We start from the raw sequence: 9,681 nt of genomic DNA, 5'->3' as shown, positions 1-9,681 counted from the left end.
GCCTACTGAGAAGAGTTGAGGTGCTCATTAGGCCTGGCTCCCTGAGCTGGCCTGGTTTCTCCTAATAAAGAGTTAATTTCACATACTCCATGTGATTTATAGCTGGCATCCAGTTTTGCTTGCCCAAAGCTTAAGTGGTGATTAGACTATGCCTGGTCTTTATTGAACATTTGTTCTGATTTGTTACGGGTCACCCTACATTTATCCTAGTTTGCTTGTGTGTGTTTATATGTCTTCCAGTTAATCTGTTCATTGTTGCATTTTTCAACACATTTCCACCTCACTTTCCAAATCACAAAAATCCAGTTTATAAAACGCTATTTGGTTGCACCTCCAAGATAGAAAGCTATCGGCCTAATATTTGCTGTGCTGACCAGAAGTGGTTTATTGCAGCTCAGCCCAGCTGTACTAAGTGATATGAGAAACCAATAAAAAACTTGCTGGTTATAACTCTTTATTCAGGACTAGTGCTTAATCTGAACCATTTTTAGATGGAATATCTCTTTTAGAAATCTGTTTCTGTGGAGTGCTGTGGTTTGAAACCTGACTGGCTATGTACCTGCCCTTTATTCTGTTTTCTGCTCTGGACAAAGGCCTTTTAGCATGACCTAAAATACATACTTGTCTCTGACCCTTCTGGCTAATCATTCTTCAGCTTAATTCCTCAGGGGTTTAACAGGCACTATATCAAAACTTTTATTTTCAATCAAGACTTTTAAGTGATTAATTGCTGCTGTTTTAGGCTTCTACTGTTTTATGATTCAAGATCTTAGTCATGTTTAATTATTTTGCTGCAGCTCTTCTGTTTCACTATTGGGCTTTTACTGTTAGTTGGTTAATTATTTTATATCTGTCACCTTGACTACCTTGGCAGAAAGGTGAATAATATGTTAAATATAGCCTCAAGCTTCAGATACCAGTTTCTCTTACTTGCATCTTTAAAAACACACACACACACACTTGTGGTTATAAGAATTGTATAGCCATTGAGGACTCCTATTCCCACACAACTTGTGGGATACAAATAAAATTGTTGTTATCTTTGAGGGCAAGCTTTCTGCTGGCAAGTAGGAGCTACTTGAGTCTAGTGTACAACTACTAGATATGACTGACTGACTAGCCTAACTCCTGAAGCCTTTCCACAGTGACCCACCAAATACTGACTCTGTGAAACTGAATTAAATCTCCAATCCATTTTTGCTCCTGCTTTCCATGTAGGAGAGCCAACTTCTGTCCTTTGCTAGTCTTAATACCTATTTATTCTTCCTATATTGCTGCATGTTAAATTTTGATAACTGCTTTTGCCTCTTGGCTTTCTCAATTTCACTGAAACTTTTTAAAAAATGAACTGCTCTTTTTGTCAAAATCCAGCTGTGCAACCACAATGTTCTAGTAGAAGCATTCAGAAAAAACTCAAGGGTGGGAATTAGCACAGTATTTTTTTTCTGGGAAATGGGATGAGGTCATTTGTTTGGAAACAATCCTGAACTTGTGACAAAGAATGAGTACTCAAGGGGCGGAGTAAATTTTAGCAAACGAAATGCTGTTTGTATGTTTTCGGAAAATTCCAAAGACATGATTATTTATTTTAGTTTGATCTGTTACTATGTATATAGAAAATGCAGAGAAAAGAAGGCAATCTTTTGAACTAATTTGCCAAATGTACTTGTTCCCATTTTAAGTCAAATGAGACAACGCATATTTATAAGAGAAAGCTTACTTGCTTTCAAAGCCTCATATGGTACGTATTTAATATCATGTCTAAATTGGTACCAAGTTCAGGTCTTTATAAAATAAGACAAGGTGTGTTATTATGCAAAAACAACAAACTAATAGTGGGGTAAAAGAAACCAGACTACCAATTCTTACGTGCAACAGCAGATCATGAACAGGGAAGGGACCTGTGCAACAGAAGAAATATGGCCCTATGCAACACATCATATCATCAGATTTATGTTCTTAACCATTTATTTATGGTATTTATATATTGTTTTTCAAATGGACCTCACAAAACAGTTTACATAAAACCAGTGCTATTTTTTCTGGAAAAAGAGGTGCCGGAACTCACCACAAATACCTCCCTTGTTCTCTTATAATGGCAATGGCACTGACCCGAGAGGTGCCAGAACTGAGTTCCAGCTGAAAAAAAGCCCTGCATAAAGCTGTTAAAACAATAAGCATCAGTACTATACAATGAAATAGAATAATTTTTAAAAACCTCTATTGCCATTGAAGAAACTGCTTCTGCTTTTTCTCCCTACTCCTCAGGGAAGGATGAGTTTATTAAAAGTCCTTAAAACAGCAGCTGGGGAAGGAAAGAGTAATATACAACGGTGGTTTTACACCAGGCTCCTGCATGTGGCCTGTTTATTGAGCATTGATTCTGATTTGTTTGCATGGTGTTTGTACAGAATCATAGAACTGTGGAGCTGGAAGGGAACCACGAGGGCCATCTAACCCAATCTCCTGCAATGCAGGAATGTCAGCTAGTTCATACATGAGTGATGGCCATCCAACCTCTACTTAAAAGCCTCCAAGGAAGGACAGTCCACCATCTCTTGTGGTCTGTTCCACTGTCAAACAGCTCTTGCAGTCAGAAAGTTCTTCCTGATGTTTAGTCAGAGTCTCCTTTCTTGTAACTTGAATCCATAGGTTTGGGTCCTACCCTCTGGAGCAGGGGAAAACGAGTTTGCTCTATCTTCCATGTAACAGCCCATTAAATATTTGAAGGTGGGTATATATCTCCTCTTTTCCAGGCTAAACATACCCAGCTCCTTCAACCGTTCCTCATAAGGCTTGGCCTCCAGACCCTTGAACATCCTGATTGCCCTCCTCTGAACATGTTCCAGCTTGACAATATCCTTCTTTAATTGTGGTGTCTACAACTGGACACAGGACTCCAGGTGTGGTCTGATCAAGGCAGAAGAAAGCAGAACTATTACTTCTCTTGATCGGGACCCTAAACTTTAGTTGATGCAGCCTAGAATGGCGTCAGATTTTTTTGCTGCTGCATCACACTGTGGACTCATGTTACGCTTGTGGTCCCGGGAACTGAAGCTGGAACCTTCTATGTGCAAAGCTTTACCACTGAGCTACAACCGTTATCCGAGATAACCTCTACCTTAATCATTCATTCACTTAATCATGCATTTGCTTTTTAATGCATTTCCCCATCACTTTATTGGTTATTTAAGGCTAGCCTGGAAGAGAAGTCATTTTACAACTTTCTACATTCCTCCCGTGAAGTACATGAACCTGAAGTTTTGAGTTCACCTTACAACCTGAAATCTTCGCTTCTAGAAAATGTCTTCCTTCTTTGATATTGCAATCAACTTTGTCTGCCTATTGCTATTACAATACAATTGATTTCCTGTTCTACATTACCTGCTGCGTAATGGAATCCAAGTGTGTGATTTCCAGACAGGATGCAGTTCTCTTTGCTTCCCACTAGATGGCCTGGGTACCTTCCTTGTTTTTCAAGAAAGAAAATGAAAAATATTTACGTATTTCATAAAGCAGTAGGTTGGACTAACCACATGGATTATTGGAGCAATGAAACTGTTGAAAATGAATAACAGCTGTCTCTTCTTCTTTTTTTAAGATGTAAAAAAGAAGAAGAAAACCCTGGATTCTCAGATGCAGTACTATTGTTTTCTTGTGAATATTTCCCTGCCCTTATAAAAGCAAGATTATTGTTTTGGTAGGCTACAAGTACTTCAATCTTTACACACTTAGCTTTTATATATTTTGGAAAATTAAGGTATACGGAAGAACACAAAATCCATCTGGGGGCCAATTCTGTACCATGAATAATCGATAGGGCGACCTCATCATCATTGTTGTTGACATCATCGTTGTTGTTGTTGTTGTTGTTAATGAATCAATTAAATCTCTACACCACCCTTCATCTGAAAATCACAGGGCCATATTTACAATATTAAGCAGGGGCACCAACTTGGGCCCCAGATTATGGGTGCCCAATGGCACCAGGGATGTAATGTGCCATCATGACGTCATGTTACATCAGCGCGCTGCAGCAGCACTTTCGAAGCCTTGCAAGGCCTCAGAGGTCATGTCCGAAGCCTCATGAGACCTCTGACACAACTTCTGGTTTCTACTGGAATTCGCATTGGAGGTCTGGCCGTGCCGCAGACGTTGCTTCCGAGGCCTTGCAGGCCCTTGGAGGTCAAGTTGGAGGCCTCACAAGACCTCCAACATGACTTCTGGAAAGTGTGTTTGAGGCTTTGCAGGGCCTTTGACATCACCTCAGAGGTTGTGTTGGGCCTCTGACGCAACTTCTGGTAGAAACCGGAAGTCACATTGGAGTCCCACAGTAAAATTGTGCATGCCCAGGGCCCCTGTAGTTTGCACCAGTGATATTAAGGTAGATGCGGGCACTAATGCAGAACCCAACATGAGTTCTCTGTTACTGGACAGAGATCCTGTTTTCCTGACTAACGGTGATGCTATCCCCAGCTCTTTTCCAGTAAAATGCAAATGAGACATTGGTAGCAGCTGTGAGTCTCCTATATCACTGTAGCATATTCTCTGCTTTTTCCACTGAAATATACTCGAAGTCCTGTAGTGATTTCATACTCTTTATTGCAGCTTGTAAAACAGTGATTGAATTGCCCCCCAAACCTCAGGCTTTTACATACATTATTTACACAATGAGTCCCGTCTGATTGGCTGATTCTGCTTTCCTCCTGGAGCCTGATTGGTCTTTTCCTGCAAACCAATCAGTTGTTGCATTCTAGGATCCTACTTGCCTATTTTTCTAGGATCCAAGCTTAGTACATAACACCCACCTTCATTTAATTTTTGTCTCTCCCTTCTGTGGGTAGGTCGACCTAGAGCTCCTACGCCCATTTCCCTTGCCATTAGTTTCCCATAGTCTGCCTACTATGTTGTTGTCTAGGGTAGCAAAATCAAATGAAAAGTAAGAGGCCTTTCTTTTCAGATTGAAAGTGGGTTCTTGAGGACTGAGACACATGTTCTCGTCACTCTGGGTCATGGCCCAAACTTTTCAGAAAGCAATGTGATGCACTTGCTTTAGACTGCAAATTCCAGAAAAGATTCAAAATAGCCAAGCCTGAAACTCTAAATCCTGTCACTTAACTGCCACATACTTTCAGGTTGCACTAAGATAGTTTAGGAATATTTAATAACATGATGCTTATGGAAATAAAAAAATAAAAATAAAAATTGTGCAGTAGCACCTTAGAGACCAACTAAGTTTGTTTTGTGTACTGTATAAGCTTTCTGAAACGTATCTGAAGAAGTGTGCATGCACACGAAAGCTTATACACAGAACTAGCTTAGTTGGTCTCTAAGGTGCTACTAGACAGTTTTTTAAAGAAAATTTATTTATTTTGATTGCGTCAGACCAACATGGCTATCTACCTGAATCTAGAAGGATGCTTATGGGATAGTTCATATTATATTGATAACCCATACCACATTGAGGGAAATGAGTGGCTGTGATATACTTAAGGACTCTGTGCTGAAAGTTCTGTAGAGACGAAGCAGACAAAGGCACTGAACTAAATGTTCCGATTCTTCATATGTTGTTCTCTTTTGCATGTACAATTGACACAAACTGCCTACAGTGCCTTTGTTTCAAGGTCTCCCCAAGGGTTGGGCAGCTGTACACTTTGGCCAATATTGCAAAAAAGCATGTCTCTTCCTGCCCCTTATTGCAAATGTTCTTCAGAAAGTTTATGACCTGCTGTGACTGAATCATGACTGAATGTTTTCTCTATTTGTTATCAATAATGAATAGGAAATGTCAATTAAGCATTAAATTCAATACTATATTTGGCCCACTTAGCAAAAGGAACAAGTTTGTCATCAGCAGAAGCTGGTGAGCAATAACAAGGGCTGCTTCAGATAAAATGCATCACTTTTCCCCAAACTGGAAATGCCTCTTTATAGTGACTGTGGCTACCTTGATCCATTGGTAGCTTTTGTACAAATTTACAGCTCAATTAGCATTTAATTGGATATGATATATCAGGCAACCTCATAATGTTGGGAGGCACAGATTTATCCTTTTGTTTATGTCATATTTCAGTGATACTAAAAGTGTTAAGATATAGCCATCTTTACTGTTTGCTGCTAAAACAGTGTAAAGAAATGTGCTGATGCCCACATCCCATTTATTGGACTAATTTCAAAGCCGGCTTGTCTTTTTTTTTTTTAATCAATGTGTTCAGTGAGTGATCCATGTTTGCCACATGTCTTGATCATCAACAAGACCAGCCATGTTTGTATCAATTTTAATAGAGGTACCTGTTCAGGTAACCTTGCTATATAGTGAACCTCCTCAAATTGTAAATGACTGCCTGATATTTTTGAAGTAGTTTGGATTGATTCTTGGTCTGTATAAAAATGGATCTCAAAGTCTTACACATGAATGTGGTTTGAAGATCTGGATGTCCAGCTTTGGGTAAATTCACACTGGCAGTTGACTATTGAGTTTGATGCTGGGATCCAACCTAATGCGCTTGCCTATAAATACTTTAGTGTTTACTTCTAGAAGTTCCAGTAGGTTACTGCTGTTTTCTGGGTTGTGATTGAAATGAATGAGTGTGGGCTGGTCAGGGAATGAACAAATCTACTTGCATATTCCTTTGTACCCTTCTCTAAAGCAATATACACCTGCAAAGTCAATGCATGGAAATGTGGGACAGTTTTGTAGCTTAAGTGAACCGAGAGAGAACTTAGGAAGTGGTCTTAAACTGAGCCAGACCATTGGTCCATCTATCTCAGTATTTTCTATACTGACTGGCCGTGGCTCTACAGAGTTTCAGGCAGGGGGTGCCTCTCCCTGCCTTACCTGGAGATGCTGGCATTTGAATCTGGGACCTTCTGTGTGCAAAGCAGTCTCTCTACTACTGAGCTCCCACAACCCTTCCCATATAGAGATACTTTAAAACTAAAACCACTGGAATAAATCTACTTGCTGTATTTGGCAGCACAGCATACGCTCTCCATGTGCAAAGTCCTAGCTGAGCCCCTGGTGTCTCAGTCAGGATACCTGCAGTATCCTAATTGGAAGCCCTCCATGTTTCAGAGGAACCTTGCAGGACAGGGAAGGAAATAGTTGCCTCCAGAACTTGGAAAAAACAAATGTGTTTGGTAGGATCACCCCCAACCCTGCCAGCAATGCCCCTGGTAATCCTCCAACCTATCTTTGACCCAGCCAGTGCAAGCCTTAAACACTCTGCTCCTCGCCCATCTGCTTATCATCATGCTGCTCCAGCAGGAAGAAGGGAGGGAGGAAGTTCATATGACTGTACGTAGAAAATTTAGCATTTGGGTACAATCAGATTATTAGCCATGGGAAAATCAAATGAAGGAACATGAACAAGAAAGTAAAATGTGCAAAGCAAATGTATCATGGTTTGTACAAATCATTTTAATGCTCTTCGTCATCCATTCACGAGGCTAAAGTGGCAAACAACGAGGACTAAACACAGGAAGCCATCACTAAAAATTACGAAAACCAAAATTGCGACAGTATAATAAATACCATCACAGCTGTTGATTCCCAGCATAGAAACATCGCAACTCTTGTCATCAACAGATTTTTAAATTTTATATGAGCTTCAGTTATATACTGAAATATGGGCCATTGATGTAAGTACTAGACAGAATGCATGTACCCACTGACCAAATTTTTAGATTCCTAACTATGGCATGTGCATTGTCTATTAAACCGTGTGTGGATACAGACCTAGTCAGTGACTGCATGCTAGTTTCCACAGATGGCTGTCCCCATTTTGGTTTTCTCCTTTGTTTATTTTGTTTCCATCTTCCTGTCTTGTTCTCTGGGGACACAGTTATTCCTAGATATCCCTCTTTAAATGTGTGTGAAGTGTAATAGTTAATTTTCGTGTGTTCAGAAATGATAATCTATTTAAACAAGCTTTCATCATGCAGAACATTATCTGTTAGGTTTTTTAAAAGAGAGAGAGAGAGAGAAGCAAATGTTTTGTCCAATTGCACATCAGGGAATTTCAAAACAAATGTGAGACAACACTGAATTTCTGATTGAAAATCAGGTTAAGTAGATTTTTAGCTATATGTCAGAACTGATTCCAGGGCTCAGATAACAGTAGAAACATGTTTTCAGTTGAGAAAGAAAACACATGTGTTCTTCTGAAATGAGAAGGTTTTCTAAAATACAAGCATCATGTGTAGCAAGAGAGTAATTAAAATATTCCAGCACTTAAGAACCGAATATAACCCCCTTTTCCCATTAGCATTCACATTTTAAGTGACTTTGGGGATACATGCAGTAGCAACAATAAAGTTGTGCTTGTAAAAAATCAGTTTAGCAGGCAACTGCTCCAGTGTCGTAAGATGCCATAAATTATGAACCAATGGTGGCGGCGGCAAATTCAACACCCATCTGACGGATTGCCAGCTTTTCAGCCAGCCATTGTAACTTTAACAGCAGCTTGAGATGAAGAAATTAACAGTAGATAGATGTTTGTCTCCTCCTGGAATATCTTTACTGCTGATCTCTGTCCAACATTTTCCTGGCAAAAGAGCAGTCTGTGGCGATTTTGCTCCTTCCCTGCACTGGCAATTCCTGCCTTCAACGACACTAGATAAAAGTTCCTCTTACTGAAAGATCCATAAATCAAGCCTACCCTGAAAAACCTCTAAGGACATTTCTAACATGACTAATGCAAACTCCTCATTGTTTTGTCCCTGTCCCACCTCTGACCCTTTCACCTCTATCCAATATATTGCTGTTCAAATAGTTCACCTCTCCTGTTTTGACTATGTGATGTATCCTTAAATCCCTATGCTGGCTTCCCATATACAGCACACTTCCCATACTTGCTTTTAGGCCTGGCCTGCCCTTCAATTTTCCCTTTATTTTTGCCCATCTTTCCAAGCTTCACTCCTCCATCTCTATTATTCTCCGTCTCTCTGAAGTTCCTGTCTTTCAGTCAACTCTGCCCATTCTCTCTCATTCTGCCCTGTCCTTGGGATTCACTCCCTGAATTCTCGGTCCCCTTTCAAATCACCCCTCTTTGTCAATCAGGACTTTGACTTAACACTTTAATTCCCATCCTCAACTGTAACCAAATTTAAGTAAATGTAGCTAGATTTGTTCTCCTCCATACCCTTCCTGTCTGCCCTTCCCTTCCCTTTGTCCTCATCATTGCCTGTTGTAAACCCCTTTACAACTGTATCTTTAGTTTATAAAACACACACACCACTCTGCAGAAAGTGCATTGCACACTACATGATGCTTTATAAAGTACAGTGGTACCTCAGGTTACAGACACTTCAGGTTACAGACGCTTCAGGTTACAGACTCCGCTAACCCAGAAATAGTACCTCGGGTTAAGAACTTTGCTTCAGGATGAGAACAGAAATTGTGTGGCGGCAGCACAGCAGCAGGCCCCATTAGCTAAAGTGGTACCTCAGGTTAAGAACAGTTTCAGGTTAAGAATGGACCTCCAGAATGAATTAAGTACTTAACCTGAGGTACCACTGTAATAGTTACTCTGAAGTGTTTGTTGTGCTTCCCAAGCGACCTATATTTTAAGTCTCCCCCACACTACCATTTCCCCAGTTTCCCAACACACTCTTGCAACCATAGGCATCACTGCCTAGGGTCCCAGGTCTCTTTGCCCCCCCCAATATTTGAGGGGATCA

The sequence above is a fragment of the Podarcis filfolensis genome (assembly GCF_964270895.1).
Source record: "Podarcis filfolensis genome assembly, chromosome: 4".
NCBI classification, from domain to species: domain Eukaryota; kingdom Metazoa; phylum Chordata; class Lepidosauria; order Squamata; family Lacertidae; genus Podarcis; species Podarcis filfolensis.
The sequence above is the reverse complement of the archived record's forward strand: the minus strand, read 5'-3'. Positions refer to the sequence as shown.